The sequence below is a fragment of the Thermobia domestica genome, chromosome 17 (genome assembly GCF_964235325.1).
Source record: "Thermobia domestica chromosome 17, izTheDome1.hap1.1, whole genome shotgun sequence".
In the NCBI taxonomy this organism is placed as follows: domain Eukaryota; kingdom Metazoa; phylum Arthropoda; class Insecta; order Zygentoma; family Lepismatidae; genus Thermobia; species Thermobia domestica.
The window spans coordinates 164,842,648-164,865,633 of record NC_137470.1 but is presented as its reverse complement, the minus strand read 5'-3'; the positions used below and the strand labels follow the sequence as shown (position 1 = coordinate 164,865,633).

The 22,986-nt window shown below is 37.2% G+C and overlaps 1 protein-coding gene across 10 annotated transcripts in view; it reads left to right on the top strand.

The window, feature by feature from the left end:
* Positions 1-22,986, top strand: part of LOC145674466 (clavesin-2-like) — a 396,132-nt gene that overhangs the window by 282,008 nt on the left and 91,138 nt on the right. The window contains exon 1 of one of the 10 annotated variants that reach the window (XM_081744565.1): positions 19,815-19,925. The exons of the other annotated variants lie outside the window; for them this stretch is intronic. The gene's annotated coding sequence lies outside the window, so the exon portion shown is untranslated. Of the gene's footprint in view, positions 1-19,814; positions 19,926-22,986 lie in introns of those variants that run through there. 10 annotated transcript variants of the gene reach the window in all.

Below are 22,986 nucleotides of genomic sequence, written 5' to 3'. Positions count from 1 at the left end.
AAGTATATAATGAACTTTTGTGAACTGTTAAACTCACATAACATCCAAAATGACCGTTTATAGTTTTAATTTTGTAAACTGGACAATAAAAATCTGAAGGTCACAATAAAATATTTCGCGAATGGAGAAAAAAATTAAGTGATTTTTTAAAAATAAACGAAAATTGTTTTATATCTGTTCCTTAGTGCGAGGTAATACTTGGCCACGTAGTTTGAATTTAGTCAATCTGTAAAACACACATGATAAGATGTATAACTTTCAGGAACTTGATAATGCTATCGGGCAACCAAATTGACACTGGTGTTATGTTAGGTTCCATAACTAGAACTTACGGGCAACCAATGCAATGTCAGTTATAAAATTAATCAAGGTAGCCAGCCCGGTTTGAACAGAGAACTCATAAGTACTAATGTTGTAGACACATTTTTAAATGTAGAACCCAATACATGAGAAGCAAAGGTGGTACTTGAATAAGATGATCATGGAAAGTCAAAAAGCGAAAAATCGACTTTTCTAGATCTTTAACCGATATATGAAGTATTCTTCATTTAACTTTGTACATGAATTTCATATACACTCATCTACAATACATTGTAAGACCGGTACTGACCTTTTCTTCCAAAAATATATTTTGTATAGTCATGGTTCACTTTGATTATTTTTATTTAATACTTTCAAATATCTAGGGGTCAACAAACGTCACAGACCGAAAGTATATCAACGACGAAATTAAATAGCGACTGCAAGCAGGAAATTCGTGTTATTATTCGGTTCAAAGTCTTTTCTCTTCGCGAATTCGCGAATATGAATTTCAAGCTTAAAATACATAAAGCGATAATTGTACCTGTTGTGCTGTATGGTTGCGAAACATGATCGCTTACTTTGAAGGAAAAATGCTGACTGGAAATATTTGAAAGTAAAATTGTGAAGCAAATATTTGGATATAAGAACAACAGGAATGGGGAATAACGGAGACTTCATAATGAGAACTGCATAATTTATACCGTTTACCAAACATTGTTAGGGGTCATTAAGTCTAAAAGGCTCAGGTGGGCAGGTCATGTAGCCAGAATGGAAGAAAATAGGAACGATTTCAAAGTTTTGACTAGAAATCCAATCGGAAAACGTCCATTAGGAAGACCTAGGTACAGATGGAAGCACAATATTAAAATGGATCTCGCAGAAATAGGAATACAAAGCATATGTTGAATGCAGTTGGCCAAGGACAGAAGCTAGTGGAGAGCTTTTGTGATTTCGGCATTGAGCTTCCTGGTTCCATAGGCCGAAGAATTAGTTATTTTTATATAACAATTGTTTATAAAGGAAAATTTGTGACTGTTTTGAGCTGAATTTGAAAAAAAAAAAACTTTTGGGGCATTGACGATTATGCACTAAATAATCACCTTCCATTAAAACGACAACACTTATTTAGGCCAAGTATAAAGTTGACAAGCCCTTAACGTGCGTTTTTAAATCTCTTGTTACGTAATTAAGTTTGTATCTTCTTAAGTAAGGGTATTGACATGTGTTGTCTCATAATTTGACTACTTGCTCTTATTAAAGCGATAAGCAATTTTAAAATCTTTTCTGATTCTGACACATTTGTTACAACTATGCGATCTCCATATTTACTCTCTGATTTTCTCTTTTGGGTCTTTGTCATTTTACTTTCTACAATGTTTAAGAATTCTTTTGTTGTGAATTGTAAATCATCACTTTCCTGAAAATCATACATATCTCGTGGTTCCGTTGTACCTTCACTACCAAAAAAGAAATTACCGGTGCTCTCCAGATTTCTGTAATGTTTCTATTTAAATGTCACTTGTACTTACTTTCCAAATTTTCTTGCATCTTCGTATAGGAAACTGTTTTCTTATAATTCTACGTTCTTCCTCAGAGAGGAGACACAATTTTTTGGAGTTAAATAGAATTCAAACGCCCTTAATATCTTCTTTACATTAGATATACTAGTATTTGCTACGCCTTTCTCGTTTCTTATAACATTACCTCTAATTATATTTTTTTTCTTTTGTATATGGTGTCCTCCAATTACTGTGAACGGTAAGGTAGTCTTTATTTCCGTAACTTAAACATTTTCGTCCCTCGATTCCTTACTTGCATTTGTTAGTTTGATACAGAGTGCGAATTTGGTTATAGACATTGAGAGGGGGTACCTAGCCGGCATAAACGTGGGACGTAAAACTCAAAGATTTGATTTCATTATCACTGAGACGGGGAAAATTAGACCCAACATTAAATAAAGGTCTGAAAATGCAATAATTCAAAATGGGGTAAGACGCTCTCTGTCCCATAGGCGCCGACTTTTAATTTTCTTAATGGTAGTCAGGCTTCGGCACTAACACAGGGTACTAATGAACTATACCGAAAAACTGTAAGAGGTGGTTCCTCACATCAAAATAAGAGAAAAAGTTCATATGGACCTATGGCGAAAAGTGCATAGTTTCAGAGCTAGGGATGTCCAAAATCACGTAAAAGCCAAATTTCAATTGGCCCTATTTCCAATTCCAGAAACTTTGGATAATGGTTCTTATTAGCGTACATACAGTACCGTACTGATCAGATCATTTCTTTTTACATCATTTCTTATTGTTATTTTTCAGGTAGACTTAGTTTCTTTATTATTTGTTCTAAATGTGTTTTACTTACATCTTAAGCTCGAAAGAGCCGAAGCAAATAAACCCATAAACTAGAGTGCTGTACTTGATCAATGCAGGGGTGTATATCTACTTTTGAGCCACCCTGTATATATATATATTTAATAGATGCAATAGACCACAGGTTCCCAAATTCTTCCTGAGAGGCGAGAAAGACCATGAAGACCTGCTGAAATAAAATGAACCGTAAAATTGAAGGGTTATTCAAAAAGCGCGCCACTTTTGGATCGTCTGGCAAATTTTTGTTTCTCGGTGGTCGACATAGTTTTGTATTGTTGCTCTACCCACAAACATTCCGATTGTCATCTTAGTCTGAATTTCTCTTCAGTCTGTGTGTAGCCATGGAGCAGTTTACTATAGTGCAACGTGTGCTAACGTTAATCGTGAAAACTTTTTATCAAGACGGAGAAAGTTATGCAGCAACTGCCAGGCGACTTCGCGCAGTTCTAGGGCAAAATGAGGCCCGAATGAATCAACAGTTCGCAGACTTATGAAAAAGTTCATTGAAACGAGTTCAATGGTGAACATTAAAAGTCCTGGGCGTCGTCGTAGTGGTCGTTCTGAGCAAAACATTGCGGTGGTTCGTGACAGTGTGGTAGAGACCTGCACGAGCCGAATTTTTCGGCCCGAGCCCAATCCAGCCCGGGCCCGAAAAGCTTTGGAGATTTTCGGCCCGAGCCCGGCCCGGCCCGATAAGTTTTTTAAAATTCTTGGCCCAAGCCCGGCCCGATAAATTTTAAAAGTATTTGGCCCGACCCCGGCCCGATAATTTAAAAAAAATAGCTCGAGCCCCAATCTTTCTCAAAATTTAGTACTAAATTTGACCTAACCCTCAGAAACCTTTTCTAAACTCTGGTTCACAACCTGACGCTTGCCTCTCGAATGGTACCATTACCTCCTAAAACTGCCTGTCATCGACAGAACAAAAACTCCATTCCCTGTAACAAAAATCTAACTTAATTGATTTTAGCATTAAGTGAAGACGGCAATATTGTTTAGCGACAGGCAAAACATTCCCACCCCTTCTTGTTATATTTTGAGTTCAGTGAAGTTTAAGGTCAGAGCTCAATTTACCGCATAATTCCTGCAATCCTCTATAGTAAAAGTGGAGCCGGTAAGCAACACAAACTGTAAATAGCTATTGCATTCTTTGTAACATTTTCACGGACACACTTCTTCAACGTTTGGCTTTATTCCAATTATCGTTTAACGAAAGTCAATAATTATTAAAGAATTGCAATTGATCGACCCCAGCCCGGCCGGACCTGAAGAGAAATCAGTGTCGGCCAGCCCAAGCCCGGCCCGGCCCAAAGAAATAACAGTCGGCCCGACCCAAAGAAATAGCAGAGTCGGCCCGCCCAAGCCCGGCCCGCGGACCGGGCCGGGCTCGGCCCGTGCAGGTCTCTACAGTGTGGCTGTTAGTAGAATTAAATCGGTTCCTCGCCGTTCTCAAGAATTGAGCATAGATGTTCTTCAGTACAGAGAGTTCTGCAGTATGATCTTCATTACCTGAAATCGGAATGTATGATGAACATGTGTTTGTTAGTGTGTTTTGAAAAAAATAAAGTTCATAATTTGATGTAGCAAGACCGGCGCCCTTTTTGAACAACCCTATACTTTTAAATTGCAATGCCTAAAAAACTTTTGTTTTATTTTAGCACTATTACTAAATTTTATGTTCAACAAAATTCCTAAAGATTAAGATTTTGTTTGTGAATTTCAAACATGTTCAGCAATATTGACCAAAGTAAGATGATAGAAAATTATTAAAATAATAATGATTACAATCAAACTTTTAGAACATTTAAGGGTAATTGAGTGAAACTAGAAAATGATTCAACTGTCTTTTAATTTACGCAAAGGCATTTTGCACTTTTAAAACCTTAAAATAATTTCATGAAACTCCAATTCCTTTCAAGAAATAATTATGCAAAATTACATTCACTTGTAAATATGAATTATTATTATCGTTGTAATGTTACATCGCTCGATCCTTGATATGCTGTAAACATGAAGAGTGTAAAGCACAACCAATGGATTCCTACCTGAAATTTAACCTCGGGTCATGCACTATGTTTTTTATTATTATTCGTGGTATGAAAGAGTAATTTTGAAGTTAATTCGAACGAAAAAGTTCAATGGGTGCTCAGTACCAATTAAAAACCTCCTTGAGCCCCGGAACACCTATGTAGTTGGCGCTTATGCTGTTCCATATCACACAACAAATATGATTACCTGACAACAGTGACGATGCAAGTTTTAATTTCTTGAGGGAAAACAGAGGGACAGAGGAATTGAATGGGGGGAACGAAGTGCAGAGATGTTTTCGGTGGGTTCTTGAGTTTTAAGTTACAGTACATTTTTGGAAACAAATACCCATAGAGATAACTCACTCAATCGATATCAAATTTGTCATGTTGGTAGAACTTGATCTGTTATATCACAGTGTGAAATAAATTATGCAGACTTCTGGTTCTTAAGTTTTGCACAATCAAAGTTGTAAATCAGAATCAAATCTTTGAGTTTAACGTCCGACGTTATGCATGTCAGGCTAAGGGAGACGTATGAGTAATACGAGTGAATGATGATCGAAGAATTGGTGGAATGAGTATGTCGGAAAAAATGGGAGTATTTTGAAAAAAAACACGGACACGATGTTGTCCAGCACAAATTTACTTAATCGGGGATCGAACCAAGAACCTCATGCACCCCCTTTTCCACTGAGCCACGGTGTCCTTCCCGTAAAGTTCTAAATCAGTTCATTGGACATAGTTAAAACGTCATGTATCTATCTATCTATTTAAAATTATAGTGTAAAAATGTTTCATGGTTAACTCCTCCTACACCACTAGATCGATTTCATGATTGTTGATACAGGAGTGGACCCTGGGACATCTTAGGCTTTTATAGTAACAGTTTTACGGAAAGGCCTATCCCAAGTGAGGTATATATTAACCCCTCTACCTCACTTGGGATAGGCCTTTCCGTAAAACTGTTGCTATAAAAGCCTAAGATGTCCCAGGGTCCACTCCTGTATCAACAATCATGAAATCGATCTAGTGGTGTAGGAGGAGTTAACCATGAAACAGAGTTAACCATATATATAGTAAAATACCTTATTTTATGAGTTCGTTAAATTGGAAAGATGAAACAGTATATAAGCCCCTTATTAAATAAAAAATAAGGGAAAAGTTGTCCCACTATCTATGAAAATTTTCGTTTTAATAGGAGCAGGGGACATCTTCAATAAAACTTTTTTTTTAATGTAACGATATTTGGCGGCCAGCTGCTCCTAGATCGCTGCATCAAATTTGATTTTTGTTACAGTCAACGACAAAAGTTCCTTCCGTTTGAAAACAAATTGCGAACAACGGTGGAACGTACAGGGTTTCACCGAGTTTCAAGGCTGGAACATACAGAAAATTACATTCTTTATAATTTACTGAAAACTGTACTCAAATTGTCCTTCCATTCTGAAGTTATTTACAAAACTAATTTTATTAAACGGAAATAACTTTTGTCGCTGACTGTACATGAGTGGACCATGGTCTATGTTAAGCTTTTCGTACATTATTATCATGGGAGTTGAGAAAGGGTGAGGGTAGAAAGGTCACATGAAAATAATAGAAAACAATCGATATTAGCACCCAATCAATAGTTTTCGGTGTCACTGAGAAAAATAGTGACACTCTCGGTACATTATGTCCTTATTGATCCCCCATCGGCATGAGGGTGAGACAGGGAGTTGGAGGCGTTGACATGTAAAAATAATCGAAAATTACTATATTAGTACCTAATTCATAGTTTTGGGGGATGTTGAGGTGAATAGTGACACTCCCAATGTCGTTTAAGTTCAAGTTCAGTCCCATTAGCATAGAGGTGACAAGGGGTGAGAGGTGGGGTGGAAGGATATATTTTTATCGTTGCACTTTCATGGAAATGCTATCTTAAGGGAAGAACGGGTTCAAATTCTTTCTTAAAGCTATTTTCCCCATGCGAAGAACGGGCATTTCAAGTCGTACTGTTTAAGTAGAAATTAGTTGTCATTCTAGACAGAAAAGAAGTCAAAATAATAGAAATCTTTTTATGACTATGGGTATTTTACTTGTTTATTTCTTTCTCGTGTAGAGGTTACTTATCCATTGTTTCATTTTGAATATTTACTTTTTTGTTTTTGTTTTCAATATTACGACAAGAATTTCTTATGTTAGTTTTCATTATTTGAACGAAATTAGAAATTCAAGCATTTGTACAATTACTCTTTACTACCTATTTCTAATCGCATTCTTTCAACGTTTCCTTTAGTAAAGTATTATATATATAAAATTGAAAATCATTATGTTTGTGACTAAATCTCTGAACCGCCCGACCGATCTCGATCAAATTTTTAACGTGGTTGAGGTTCGAGGCTGGGCTGGTTTTGGATTATTCACTTTGATGGTAGAAATAAGGCGAGGGGGTGGGGGAGGGGGTATAAAAATAAATAAAACTTAATAACTCGTGAACCACACGACCGATCTTGACGGAATTTTCAATATAGATGAGGTTCAGGCCTGGGAACGTTTTTGTGATTTAAATTTGACGGAGCAACGTAGGGGAGGAGAATGAGGGGGAGATATATAAAAATCAATTCATATAAGACTGAAAGTTACTATTTTTGTAACTTAATAACTCTTTAAATATTCGACCGATCTCAATAAAATTTTCAAGATACAGGAGGTTCGGTTCTGGAAACATATTTGTAATTTCATTTTGACGGTAAATTTTAGGAGAGGGGAAAGGGGACGTATAAATAAAAACTAATAATTTTGAACCACCCAACCAATCTCGATCAAATTTTCAACATATATGAGGATCTGGCCTTCGGTGTTTTTTTATCGTTTCACTTTGACGAGCCAACCTAGGGGGGGGGGAGAGGGAGATATATGTAAAAAAAAGTTAAAATTAAAATGACTGGCTTTGTGACTTCATCACTCTTGAACCACCTGACCGATCGCAATCAAATTTTCAATATACATGAGTTTAGGGGCAGGGATTGCTTTAGGCTACTCAGTTTGACAATGCAACGTAGGGGAGGGAGAGAGAAATTTAAAAATGATCAAAAATGACCAATATTAGTGTTGAATCCATAGTTTTCGGGGTCGATGAGAGAAACAGTGACACATCTGATGCTGTTTCAATCCAAGTTCAGTCCTGATAGTTGGGAAGGGAGAGGGTAAACGTAGGGAAGGGGGATAAACATTTTAAAATGATGGAAAATGACTAATATTAATGTCGAATCCATAGTTTTAGGATTATCTGAGATCTACAGTGACATTCTGATGCCGTGTGCCGCAGCATGAAGGAGGGGAGGGAAGCTATATAATAATAATAATAATAATAATAATAATAATAATAATAATAATAATAATAATAATAATAATAATAATAATTATAATAATAATAATAATAATAAACATCATCATCATCATCGAAAATGACCAATATTATGTCTAATCCATAGTTTTCCGGATCATTCACATTAACAGTAACATTTCCGATCCTTTTTAAATTTAAAATCAGCCCCACAACTTGGGGGAGGCGGAGGAAAAGATATTTAAACATGATCGAAAATGAGCGATATTCGTGCTGAATCCACATTTTTTGGGGGTGGCTGGGATAACGGTGACACTTCCGATGCCATGGCTCGCAACATGGGGGAGGGGATATATATATGTTTAAAACAAGTTTTTAATACATGTTTAAAACGAGGGCTGTTGTTTTATTCAGTTTGTTTTAAACGTTTTAAACAAATTGTTTTAAACGTTTTTTTTTCGATGCTGGTTGGACATGTTTAAAACAACTAAAATATCAGATTGAAGACGCTAATTTGATTTTGTAACAAACAACCCATCCTCCGCAGGATGTGTGCATGGAGTAGATTGCAAGCAGAGTTATATTCTTATTATAACAGCAATTACAGAACGAACTTCTGCACATCAGTGTGCGTATAGCTAAACCAACAAAAATCAAGTGAAGTATTTGAACATTTCTTAATTTCCAAGAATAACTGAGGCTAAACACACTTATCACTATTCTAAGATCCAAATTCACAAATTCAAAACTTGGGTATTTTTTGATCACTATCATTTAATAATGACAGTTCTCACGTCATAAGCTAGAAGAAATGCTCTGACAAATACAATACAACTCATAGAAAAGAGCAGTGACCAGCCTACAAGGAGCAAATGACATTTTAACTAAACAGTTTTCAAGATACATCTCTATCTGCAACATGGGTAGCTAATAATGATTAGTGTCTACGGCATAACAACACAATTAACTCTAGACACCCGCCAGGGATTTTAACAAAATGATAGATTCTCACGTTCGGGGCTCTGGTGATCCCCCTAATTATCACAGAGTCATGAGTTATACACCATTGGAAAGCTTATAGACCACAAATTCCAACGAGGTAACATTCGTGAAATTCCCACCGTATTCGTAGAAAAAGAACAGACATAAAAAATCATTAAAAATATAAAAATATTGACTTTGCGGGGCCCTGGCAACCCTTGCAGCCACCCTACACTGACAAAATGATGCTAATGTGTAGGCGACTTACTTGTGACAATAATATAAGAAATGGTAGCCATTGGTGCCATTACGTAATGAATTCGTTTTATGTAGGAAATATTTTTAAAAAATATGCGCAGAAAAACATTCATTGAATTAGACATTCTCTCCCCTCCCCCACTATAGTACCATGTCCATATGCAAATAATTTTTGCAGCACACATCGTGTATATGAACAAGAATTATGCTTCTAGAATACTTCAGTGAAATATATATATCTTGTGTTATATGGGACCGTCCCGAAAATAAATGTAAATTAACCAAATTTGACCCCCTCTTCCTCTATAAACAACAAGTACACATACAGGTTACTATCATGTAGGGGACTATTTCATTGCTTCACATACCAATTTTTATGGATGTACCACAAAGGGGGGAGGAAGACCCGCCAAAACCTGATGAAAAAAATTTGATGGCAAAAAACTTCATCCTCCCTCTCTCGGCCGTACATACGTATCCCCTATATACATAAAATGCAACTGACGGAAACCTTTATCCCTCAAAAATACTTTGGTAGCAAATCATCTTTCTAGCTTAATTAAGGACTGAGCTATTGATGTTTGTTGTAAAAATAAATGTAATTTACGTCAAAAAACTTAAACTCCAAAAATTGGCTAACTTTGCCCCTCTCCCCCTCCCCCATATAAGCAAGAAGTACAAATACACGATATTACCATGTAGTAACCTACTTCATTGCTTCACGTAACAATATTTATGAATCTATCCCCCAAGAGGGGGAATGGCCCCCCAAAAACTGTTGAAAAAACAAAACAAAACAAAAAACACGATATTTACCCTCCTCCCACATACATAATATGCACACCAGCAAAGCTGCATATTTCAGGAATAAATTGGTACCAAAACCATCTTCCAGCCTTAATTTGAGGTTTAAGACTGAGCCATTGAGCAGTACTTGCGTCAATTGGCGTTTAAAGATTAAGAGTACAGACGACCAGTAGAACGTAACACAAAGAAACTAAACTACATATTCTGTGAACGGAGATAGGGAAAAATCCCGATTTCGTTCTCCGGAATTGAACATTTGGGCGGATCGAGATTAGGGAAGTTCCCGAAATTTGATCTAGCGGTTGAATAGGTATATAGATGGCAAGCAGTACCTAAGAGTGTAAAAATGTAATATATATGCCTATTTAGATTATTGTTTTAAAGAAAATAAACATTTTAAATATGTAATTTTTGTGTAAAATATAGTACTTTGTTTTAAACGTTAAAAACGTTTTAAATATAAAAAACATGTTTTAAACATAAAGAACGTTTTTTTTAAATGTTTTTTTCAACCCTGATATATATAATGATCGAAAATGACCAATATTAGTGTCGAATCCATGGTTTTGGGGTTCGCCGAAATGATCAATGATCTTTCCGATGCTGCTTAAATCGATGCCATTAAAAACGAAAGCATCATATTTCACGGGTACTAGACACATGAGATATGGAGTTGTGGATTTAAATTTTCATTTCAACCCAGCGAAGCGGGTAGTATATGCTAGTCTATAATATTTGTTCGAAATAATGTTTTTTTTCCTTCAGTATTGTAATTGAAACATTTATACTAGTGAGAAAGCGATCAGCTTTTCTTGTTTGCAACACAGGTGATGTGACGTTGAGTGCCCTTTAGTGTTTTAGAAAACAACATAACCTATATAGACTCCGTACACTAGAGTCACTAAAACTCGGCACTCGATAACTCGGCAGTCCGGATAACTCTGACACATCCTGGCAGGGCAAAAGAAGTATTTTTCATAAAGCATTTTTCTGAGATTGTCCCATCTGGTAAATTACTGTACAGCGTGTATTCATTAATTTTCGTTTTAATGTATAGTAAAGGCTCTATGCCTTCATAAAGTACGTACTTTTCCTTTGTTTAAGGTTATTTGGGCAGTTTATTCTCTGTTGTATTCAGGGGTGGACTGGCTATGTAAAAAGGGCGCGGTCATACTCTGGGAGGGCGCCGTCTATCCGAGGCTTTCGCTTGTATCGAATATCCTTGTATCCTCCTATTAAAAAGAAGTGCCGGGGGGCTTCCACCGGAAAATTAGTACACAAAAAACAACAAAAGATTAAGTAGCTATTGCAGTTAATCACGATAGAATTATACAAATTCAATATTTTCATAAACAAACAAAGGGACTTTGAGTACTAAATATATTAGGCCTATATAAATCTGCACACTTGAACTGAGACTACAAAAATCACACCAGTTGTTTAAATTCTTCGGCTACATTTGTTAACAGCCTAATTATAACTGAAGATTTAAGTTAAGTTTGGGGCTTATGCTTTTTCATACTTCTGTCCTTTTAAAGCTGTGTTCATCATAACATTAACTTATTTTTCATCTATTTTTAAAACCGTTGATAAAAAGTATACATGAAACATTTACTGCAAATTAACAAAAGTAAATTTAGAATTATATACCTACCTAACGAAAAAAGAAATTCAAAAACAAAACTGGAAAATGAAAGTAAAGTCACTGCTTTATGCTTGAAGGAGCCTTCGCATCTCCCTGCTTTTCTCATACATTTTGTCAATAATAAGATTGTTGTCTATTTTGGTCAGAATGTCTCATTCTGAGTTCATCAAGAACAATGATTCCAGAAGTTCATCTGTAAGCAGGGACGGCACTAAGGGTGGGCGGGGGTGGGCAACCGCTCACCCGATGAATGGCCTTGCCCACCCATCCGCCCACCCCAACAGAAGTAAAATGATGAAAGTGACACCAAAAGCAATAGGTATTACTATTGATTGTAATGTAATAGGTTCTAAGACCCTGTTTAACTCTGCAATGAACCATGATTTTATTTACAAACATAATTCCAGATACAGCTGAACGCCAATTTACACTGGAATAAGCAGTCTTCACCCTAAAAGGGAACATTTCCTCTCATTTGAGAAAATTGAACCACTTGTACGTGTCATTATGGATGTGATATCGATAGTGTAGAGGTGGAAATGAAACTTCTCCCAAAAGTTTTGAAACGTTATAGGAGGAAAAGCAATGCAAAATTACCTCCGTTTCTCAATTTATTGAAGTGATGGATCGTTTCAAAATTGCTTTTCATGAAATTCAAAATTAGCCGTAATTGCTGTCACCATTCCTGTATCTAGTTCACCATGTGAACGTTCTTTCTCGTGTCTTAGACGGGTTAAAACATATCTACACTCTGTAAATAAATAAAAAAAAAAAAGACACACCTCAATTCTCAAGGTTACTGGGTAACTGATACAGAAAACCATAGTTGCAACCCGCTAGAAAAGAAATAGAAGGAAACGAACAGTGGGATGTGATACTTGTGGTGTACAACGGCGCTTGCTAATTTTTTATGTAGTAGTAATATTCTCTTCCGATGGCAGTGAGAGCACCTCGCAAGTTATTGTAGGAAGAATTCTGCTTTGAATTTGAGATGTGTAGGTCCAGGTAAATAGTATTTTGTGATTATTCTTTGATTTCTCAATGTTTGGACAGTGTCAAGTGGCAGTATTCTTGTCGTGCAGCGTTGAGAAAAAGACTCATAAAATGCTTCGTGTGGAGTGTTGTGCTGTATGGGGCGGAAACGTGGACATTGCGTAAGGGTGACGAAAATCGACTGGAAGCCTTCGAAATGTGGGTGTGGAGAAGAATGGAAAGAGTTAGTTGGGTCGAGCGGAAAACGAATGAGAGTGTGTTAGAAATGGTGGGTGAGAAAAGAACACTTTTAGATATTATTAGGAAGAGGAAGAGAAACTGGTTGGGACATTGCCTAAGAAGAGATTGTATCATGAGGGACGTCCTAGAGGGTATGGTGGCGGGAAAGAGAGGGAGGGGGCGAAAGAGACTACAATTAATGGATGATATAAAAACAGAAAGATCATACGCGAAGACGAAAAGGTTAGCGGAGGATCGTGGAGCATGGAAGCTTCTCAGCTGCGGCAAGTGACCTGCCAATAAAGGCAGAATACCTATGATGATGATATCCGAGCAAGTGTCTTTACAGAGTGTAAGAAATCGTATGGCAAACAGTCGCCTAAGCGATCTTTGTTTCCTTTCAGTAGAAATAAAACTTGTAATGAATATAGAGAATGTAGAGAATGTGATAAAATTATTCGATGTTGGACATAACAATCAACGCAATGTACTCCATTAAAGTGCAGGTATAAAAGTTTATTGTAAGCTTGTTCGTACCATGTAATCAGCCCTTCACAGGCTCGTAGCCAGCCCGGTGAAAGTTAGGGGGGCCCGATCCAAAAATATTATAGTACATCACCACATTATAGTTCATTTGCAAGCCTGTGAAAATTTTAGAGGGGGCCAGTAAAAATTTAGGGGGGTGGCCTCCCTCGACCCTCCTGGATACATAGTTTCAAAGATAAAAAATGTTTGCAATAGCCTATTTTATTGTTGTTTTACTTTACTTACTTATTGTGTATTTTATGATATTAACGAAAGGTAGAATATTATCTGTTAGTCTGTGTTGTTTGAACCTTCTTTTATTTCTATGCATTCTTGGAGGGTAGGGATGCGCACGAGTCGAGTCGAGACAGGATTTTCCTGACAAAATTCGAGTCGAGACACGCCTCTTCCAATAGTGAAATATACAGTTTTCGAGTCGAGACATTACTTTTACAGCACATTTTCGAGACGAGACAACCACAAATCTTGTCTCGTGCGCATCCCTATTGGACGGAGAAGAGGTAAAGCTGTCTTGAACTTCATCGACTACACAGTACACACCGTTATTATTGTTTTGAAAAACTAGAAGTAGAGGTAGTGTGTCTGTTACGCGGAATTCGGTAGGTCGAGCATATAGCCACGAACTCCCGCAGCCCATTCTAAATTCTGCATTTCTTCAGTCCCACCAGGCAAATGCCAGAATTGTATCTTCTATAAGGTCAAGACATTTGTTTTCCACCTCCTTGTCCCTCCCCTATTTCGGTATGAGCCTTAGCTAACTAAAGAGTTTAAAGATTGAAACTTAATTATTGCCAAAAAAATGTCTACATTGCCCAGTTCTTATTTTCATTGTCCGCCCACCCAGCAACTAGGTCCGCCTTTTTCCGCCCACCCCATCAAACGTTTCTGGCGCCGTCCCTGTCTGTAAGTCTTGAACGGAGTCTTGTTTTTATGTATCTGAGCTTTAAAAATGCTCGCTCACAGGACGCTTGTGTTGCCGGTAATGTAAGGAGATACTTATAAACTTTGAATAAATCTGTGTAGAGTCTTGAGTACATATTGTACTGCAGAACCACATCGAGGGTGCACTTAAAGCAACAATTGCACTTCACTCCATCACATGTTATAGACCTTAAATCCATAATATCGTCAGTCGGCCCCAAATATTCCTCCTCATCCTCCATGAAATCTTTAGAAAACTTGTCCTCTTCAATCAAATCTTCAATCGTACGAACCTCAAAAGCTTCTTGATTCTTTTCTTGTTTTCATAAGGGGATTTGAAAACTCTTCCCATATTGATGAAAACGAAAGAAGCTCTTCTTTAGGTTTTCCCTCTTTACAATCAGGAATTAATTCAGTGATTATTTTGAGTGACAACGAAGCCAGACTTAAGCCCTTGAACTTCTTAGGATCAAAACACTCTAAATCTAAGTATAAGCTTTGATTTTCAGCAAGTCGTTCCTGCATGCTGTTAGAAATTTGGTCTAGAACACAGTTGAAAACGGTTACTTAAAATCTGTATTTACTGTCTTCAATTACTTCATCAGAAGCTGATTCCCCTGCCATTTCTTTCTTTTTCTACATCTTACCTCAGGCAATTCTGTTTCTATAATAACTTGTTCTAGACTAGGAACATCTGAAATGAGTCCTTCAATACTATTTGACATTTCTGTTGCAAAGTGTTCTGCTACTTTGTAGACTTTGTCAAACTGGTCCCTAGCTTCTTTCAACTTATCTTGAGTTGAGGATATCAGGCGCCATGCTTGGACATAGTCTAAGTTTTTTGTTTGCAAGTAGTCTGATAAAGGTGTGGTATGCTGAAAAATCAATAAAAACATCATAGCCACAATGATAGTCTCAAAGGAGCACAACTTTTGAATGAGAGACATTGCATTATGTCTGACTTTGGAATTGAATTCTTGCGAATTGCCAATCACACTTAAAGCTGCTACGAGTTCCACATATACTGGTTTTGATTTTCTTGGTCTGGCATCCTTTGAGTCGGGTGCCCAGTAATGAAAGTGTCCAAATATTTTTACACCAGCGTTGCTTTTACTTCTCCATTGAGTTGTCCCAAAAGCTTCAAGACGGACGCTTGGGTTTTGTTCCAAGTACACCTCAAGTCGTTTCTGGGATTCTTTCAAAAATATCTGAATTTCCTGGAGAAGCACAAAGAAAGATATATAAACACCCAAACTCGGCCAGAGGGCAAGGCCGTTGGCCGAGTAAAGACTGGATCTGGGGGCGGAGCAGTGGGGGTGAGAGGGTTGATATATAAAAATGATCCAAAATGACCGATATTAGAGTCAAATCTATAAATTTCAGGGTCCCTAAGATCATTATAATGATATTCCCAAAGCCAAAAACAGAAGAAGCGAGGCCGTAGGCCGAGCAAATACTGGGATTTGGGGCGAAGCGTGGAGTTGGTAAGGGTGATATGTAAAAATCGTCCAAAATAACCGATATTAGAGTCAGATCTATATATTTAGGGGTAAATCTAATATCATTAATAGCATTCCCACGCCGAAAACAGAAAGAGCGAGGCCGCAGGCCGAGCAAATACCGTGGTCTGGGGTGGAGCCCTAGCTGGCCAAAGGCTAGCGAATTTATAAAATAATTATGTATATAGCTTTGTTGTTGTTTTTTTTTAAATATGTTCAGAGAGGAAACTGTGCGCCTTCCCGAGGCTAAGATGGGTCTTAGCCCCTCCCGAGGAGGGCGCAAAGGCACTGATGTAAGGAGGGCGCAGCGGCCATCGGGCCGGTACTTGATTATGGCCAGTCCACCCCTGGTTGTATTCTCAAGTAACCAACACATACAAGTACAGTAGTGTATTTTTTGAGGAAACACTCGTACTTATTCTTTTCAAACCCTATTCCCGATAACCCGGCACTTTCATAAACTAGGCCACAATTCGGTTCACATTTGGCTGAGTTTTCGAAACTTTAAAGCCAGTTTTTGCTATCAATTATCGTTTCCGCATTATAGCGTTCAACGTTAAAACCGGAAATGAGTGATTTTTACAATTTCCGGTAGATGAATCACCTCCACCAACGAACTCTTCCTGGCGTTTAACCATCTACACCGTGGCCAAAATTGATGGTAATCCATCAAGTGGTTTTTGAGATGTTTTGTTTTCCGGACGAACGGACACACATACAGATTAAATGAAATGAAATCTTTCAGTTTAACGTCCTACGATTATGTCCTTTTGGCTAAGGAAGACTATGATTGAGGCAAGTGAATGACGATGGAAGAATTGGTAGAATAATAATGTGGGAGAAAACGGGAGAATCTCGTGAAAACCCACGGACAAAATTTGGTCCAGCACACACTCAGTTAGGGATGCGCACGAGACGAGTCGAGACAGGATTTTCCTGAAAAAATTCAAGTCGAGACACTGCTCTTTCAATAGAGAAATATACATTTTTCGAGTCGAGACATCACTTTTACAGCACATTTTCGAGACGAGACAGCCATAAATATTGTCTCGTCCGCATTCCTACACTCAGTTGGACAAGGATCGAATCAGAGACCCCTAACACCCAAAGTACGTGCTCTACCACTGAGACTCCGAGCTTCTTCGTCTCCTTTAGCTTAAATAACAAAATATCGGAATGTAAATCTCAAAAAGCTAATACCGGATTAGGATTAGGAATTAGGCTTCTGGGATTTCGGCACCTATGGACATGTTAGCGCATCACGTATGAGGGATAACGTCCCTCGGTGAGCACACTATCCCTGGAAAGGGAAAGAAGAGGCCTGGGACTTATATGTTAGATATCATCCCGGTATTTGCCTGCTGTATCTGAGGAAAACCCAGGAAAACCTGACTTAGGACTGCTGCTCTGGAAAAGCTTTTACTTTGTTTCAACCGAGTGTCCCCCACCGAGAATCGAACCCGGGACCGCTTGCACCAAAGGCAACAGCGTTAGCGAGTTCAACAGTTAATAAAATAACATCCTCTATTGTCTTACTATGTTACTGAAAGTCTTAGTCGCAATCCAAGGAGTCAAACCCACGACACGTGGGCTAAAATGGAGTTTCCGGACAGGTTATCATAGAGGTGCACACAAAGTGAGAACTACCGGTTCCAGATCCCCCTTAAACTCCCTCACTCAACATACATTTGTACACTTTCTCAATGAAACTCTATTTGTTTAACAGGGAAATTATTGATGTAGCATGAAAATTTGATCTTACACTTCAATCTGTGCTCTTTCTCTTATAAAGAGCTCATGTGGTTCGGACTCCACGTTAATCAATAGGTCCCGTCTCATATATCCTCGCTGCTGAAAGGGACGTTAACTCCAAATCAACCAAGGTGTAAAATAATACCCGTTTGATACTACATAGACGTAATGGCTTGTAGTACTGGACCCTCCTTCAGAGCTTGTATCACTCCCAACAAAATATTCTGGATGCACGCCTAGATTAACGTAATGTACTTCTAATTGCTTTTAGATTTGAGTTGAGTTTGTCTTCATCCCGGCGAAATTAAAATACCGCTAATTTTACAGTAATTATGTGATATCTTCGAATAGATAAAAGATAATCGAAATGTGGAACAAGAGCACCCTAGACAATATTATTTTACATAAGAAACCGTTATCACAACTCACTTATCTGCTTTTGATTTCAAGCCATTGTGAAAATCGGCACTTATTTTCGCGTTTCTAAACATCTGAAAACGGAAAGCCACTAGGTGACTTGTGATAACGGTACCTCACGCAAAATAATATTGTCTAGGGCGCTCTTGTTCCATATTTCAATTATCTTTTATCTATTTGAAGACATCACATAATTACTGTAAAATTAGCGGTATTTTAATTTCGCCGGGATGAAGACTTAACGTCTCGTTCAGAAGTAGGGTTGCCAACTGGCCGGTTTTTGACCGGCCTGGCCGGAAATATTGCTGTTATTTTGAGTAAAGCCGGTGACCGATACAAACTTCTTACCAGCCCCTTTATGACCGTTTTTTTTTTCAAATTTGTATCTAGTTCGAAGCAATTTCATATCTAGTTCGTAGGATAGATTTGAAAAGTAACTTTCATTCTGTAGATCCAAAACTGTCATCTTTCACCATCTATCAATGATTAATACATTTTGTTCATCTGATTAGATGAGTAAAAAAGGACTTCTTAAGAGTCTTCATCACGGCGAAATTAAAATACCGCTAATTTTACAGTAATTATCTGATATCTTCAAATAGATAAAAGATAATTGAAATATGGAACAAGAGCGCCCTAGACAATATTATTTTGCGTGAGGTACCTTTATCACAAGTCACCTAGTGGCTTTCTGTTTTCAGCTGTTTAGAAACGCGAAAATAAATGCCGATTTTCAAAATGGCTCAAAGTCGAAAGCAGATAAGTGAGTCGTGATAACGGTATCTCATGTAAAATATTATTGTCTAGGGTGCTCTTGTTTCACATTTCGATCATCCTTTATCTATTTGAAGATATCACATAATTACTGTAAAATTAGCGGTATTTTAATTTCGCCGGGATGAAGACTCTTAATGCAGTTTTCTGTAGTTGAAGTATAAGTATATAGAATAAATTTCATTTTCCAAATCCGAAATTGCCACGTAAGGATTAATATAATTTTGTTCATCTGTTTTGAAAATTTTATAGAAGTGGCAGTTACTGGTAAATACAGTAAAATGATCAATGACGATTTCAATTTTTCATTTATACCATAATTATTTGTAAAGCTTATTAGTGAATGTACTAAGGATATGCAGAATACAGGTGCTAAATGCACTTTGTTTACGATAATAGTACATTTCCTTCTCATGAATGGGTGCGAACAGAAATACTTCACACTTAGGCTTATATCATAGGGAATTTTGAAGGGGTGCCGGCTTCTTTTATTTTCCACAGTTGGCAATCCTATTCAGAAGCGAGGCTATATGAGACGTGAATCTACTGATTAACGTGGAATCCCAACCACATGAGCTCCCGCCGGGAATCGATGCTTTTAAATTTGTTCTTCATACACATTGATAGTGGAATATGTATGTTCAGGTTTGACGCAACATCGATAAGGTTGGGAACCGGTGAAAAGAAAGGGCAATGTATTTTTAAAACTCAACGGAAGAAACAAGAGGTGTTAAGCATCTGCTAAAATAACATGAGTCAACAGTGACGTCACAAAATCGAAAGAAATATCGCAAATGACAAAGCACTGCAACATAGGAGATAAAGGAAGCAGATCCCAGCCCTCACTCACGTGGTACGGAAGATTAAGAAAGACTCCAACAATTGAACAGCAGAAAACGGCTTAAAACAATGTAGGTCACCTAAGATGCGCTAACCTACTTTTCATTGGTCAAGTCAGAGTTACTATATCTACCTCCATCAGCGCTATAGTTGCTAGTATTGCTCTACCAGCTGTCGGGTGAACACCGTCTCTTCTCGCCGTGTTCAAGAAACCCACGTGGTACCACACATCTCAAGAATTGTGTAAGTAAAAGTGTGTCTGTCTGTATTTCATTGAGGATGTAACATTACATAAGACAGAAGAAGACAATTCATAGTTTTCTTTTCCGTTTTTTTTTTGTTTTGTTTATTTCTTCCTTCAGTTCAGTATACATTAGCGAATGCGTGACATGAATATTAACAAATTTCTCAGAAAAGATAACACGAAATGAAAATTTCTTTTTTCTTATTTCTTATTATTTTAAAATGCCCACTTTAGTTGTTACACTTTAATTGGTGCACTTACCAAAATCAATTGAAGAACCTTTTCTACACCCAAAACTTAGTGACTTTAGTGTAGCTCAAGGCTAATTACATGTCAAAATATGCATTAAAATTAAGTTACAAGAAATTTAGGAATGATCCAGAAAATGGATCAAAAGATTGCGATCTTGCCCAAGAATTTTAAGAATGATCCACAAAATGTATCGAAAGTTTGTGATTTTGGCCAAGTTTTTGGATCAAAGGACACAAAATTTTTGAACGCCCCAAAATCGAGTTTTCGTATTTTCTTTACGGAATAAGCACATCATACTGAGTTAAGTGATAGTTTTGGTTTGGCTGCACCATATGTAGTTCTCCAGATATAAGGCCTACAAGAAAATTTTTTGATTGAAATATATTGGATCTTTTGATCCATAAATTGAGTTACAAAGACCAAGTTGGAGCATAAAGATTGCATTTAATATATTGCTACCAATAACCAAGTATATAAAATCAACACTGACTTATAAGCATCGCGATTTTTGTTTTCTTAAGAGATTAACAAATAGAATAACTTACAGCTTAATGTGAAATCTAAATAAACTTTACATATTTCAACTGGGCATCGAATACCAGAAGTGAGAGGTCACAAACCTTTTACACACAATCGAATTTTCCTCAATTGAAATTTATATAGTGAGAGTGAGGTGGATCAGTGGTAAAACTCTCACGTCTGCTGCGTGGGGTCCTTAGTTTGATCCCAGATTCCGCCAAAGTGGACTTTGTGATTGACAAATACCATGTGCGTTGGATTCACGGGGTTCTCATCATTCCACTGTTATTATTTCTCACATTACCACCCTTTTCCTTGGTCCGGATGCATAATCGTGGGGTGTTAAACTGAAAAAATGTGTGTACTGTTTGTAAGGTTAAATAAAAACGAATATTTATAATTTGTAATTTGAACTTTAGTGCTTAATTGTACAAACTATTCATAGTAACTTGAGTCAATAACTTGCGTGTGCACAATGTTTCAATAGTAGAACGCTCAACTCTTTCGTCAAGGGTTACAAGTTCGATTCAGGTCATGTAAGATTCTGACAGTACACTCTCATTTGTATGGTTCTTCTTGAGAGCTTTCCCCAAAAAGTCTTTCCTCATAATCTACTTGCTATTACCATCAAGATTCTTTACCGTAAAGACATTAAACTAAATATTGCAGTCAACTTCATTTGTAGTTAACACAGAAAAAAAAATCATAATATGCATCGTAAGCTACTATTTTCACTCATATTTCTATTATATCTCACGTTACGATGTCTCGTTAACGTTCTTCGTGACAGTTTTCTTAAATGTTGATTGATTTAAATTATGACGTAACGCCCTTTTCAAACCCCAAAGTTATATGAAACCTGGACATACATTGTCAATGTATGATCGAAACCATATTAGTTACAAGCGAGAATCAAAGCAGTTTCTCACGACAAAGGAACTTTTGCTAACCACGTAGTCGAAAGTAATGTGTAAAATCAAAATATGCAAATAGCTTACGAACATTCAGTTGCCCTTTTCAGTTTCTTTGTACAATTTCCACGTAATTCAACCTAGGTTCACCTGCATCAAAGGACGAGTAAGATCAGAATTTGTTATATTACCGTAAAGCTTATTAGTGCAATAAACTCTGATATTCTGTCAATTTAATATACGGTATTTGAAAAAGAAATCAACAGACAACGTTACTACTTACAACCTACTGCAATTAAAATTCCTTTAAAATATTTAATTATTAATTTTTTCTTAATTAACGCCTCTAGTTCAATGATATTGCATGATACTGCTGCCATCATATTGTTTCCAAGGACTTCGCAGCTAGTGCTCGCTTTTTCAGTTGTATGATTGCATGTTCAAACTCTGCTGGGGAGAGGAGGCACGGTGGCTCACTGGTAGAGCTTCTGCTTTTGGTGCGTGAGATAGCTGGTTCGAAACCTGATCAAACAAGCTTGTAGTGGACAACATCGTTTCCGTGGGTTTTCTCGCAGTACCCCCGTTTCCTTCCACATTCTCATTCCACCAATTCTTCCATCATCATTCACTTGCCTTAATCTCCCTTAGCCTAAAGGGCATAATCGTAGGACGTTAAACTGAAAGATTTCATTAAATTTCCATCTTGAAACTGCTGGGAGTACAAATCCTCAGAAGAAAATGCACAAACCAGCAAATACCTTTTCATTGACACGTCCTGTCATTAATAAACCTTAATCTTGATTAAATACGTGTAGTATTTTTTAAAAAATGTTCTTCTTGTCGTACAAAATCAGAATCTAAAATATATATTGTTCCACAATATAGTCAGATATTTCTACCGCATGCAGAACACACCACATGACAAAGAAAAATTACACTATGCTCTTAAAGCCTGAGTTTTCCTCAAATGACCAAACGGAAAATTCTTTCAGATAACACACATTATCTTAATAGTGTTTAATATCTGTGTAAAATTAGTCTCAAACTACAGTGATTTTATATTTGAAGTTGAATTTAGGGGCACCACCAGGAGTCCTTATTTTTATATGTGATTTCTACAGACGACAGAGGCCGATCCAGAAAGTAAAAACTGTGGAGGGATCAGCCAGAACCCAGAAATGTTAGGTATATCCTGAGTTTACTATAAACTTTTTTTTTTTTAAATATATAAACAAAAGCTTAATTTATTTTTATCACTCAAGAAGCTGGGGGGCCTAGGTCCCCCGACACAGGGTAGATCCGCCACAGACAAACGGCCTGAAAGAAAGTGAAGTTTTGGTCATTTGTTCTTTTGCTTTTTCTTTTCCGGGAGAGGATC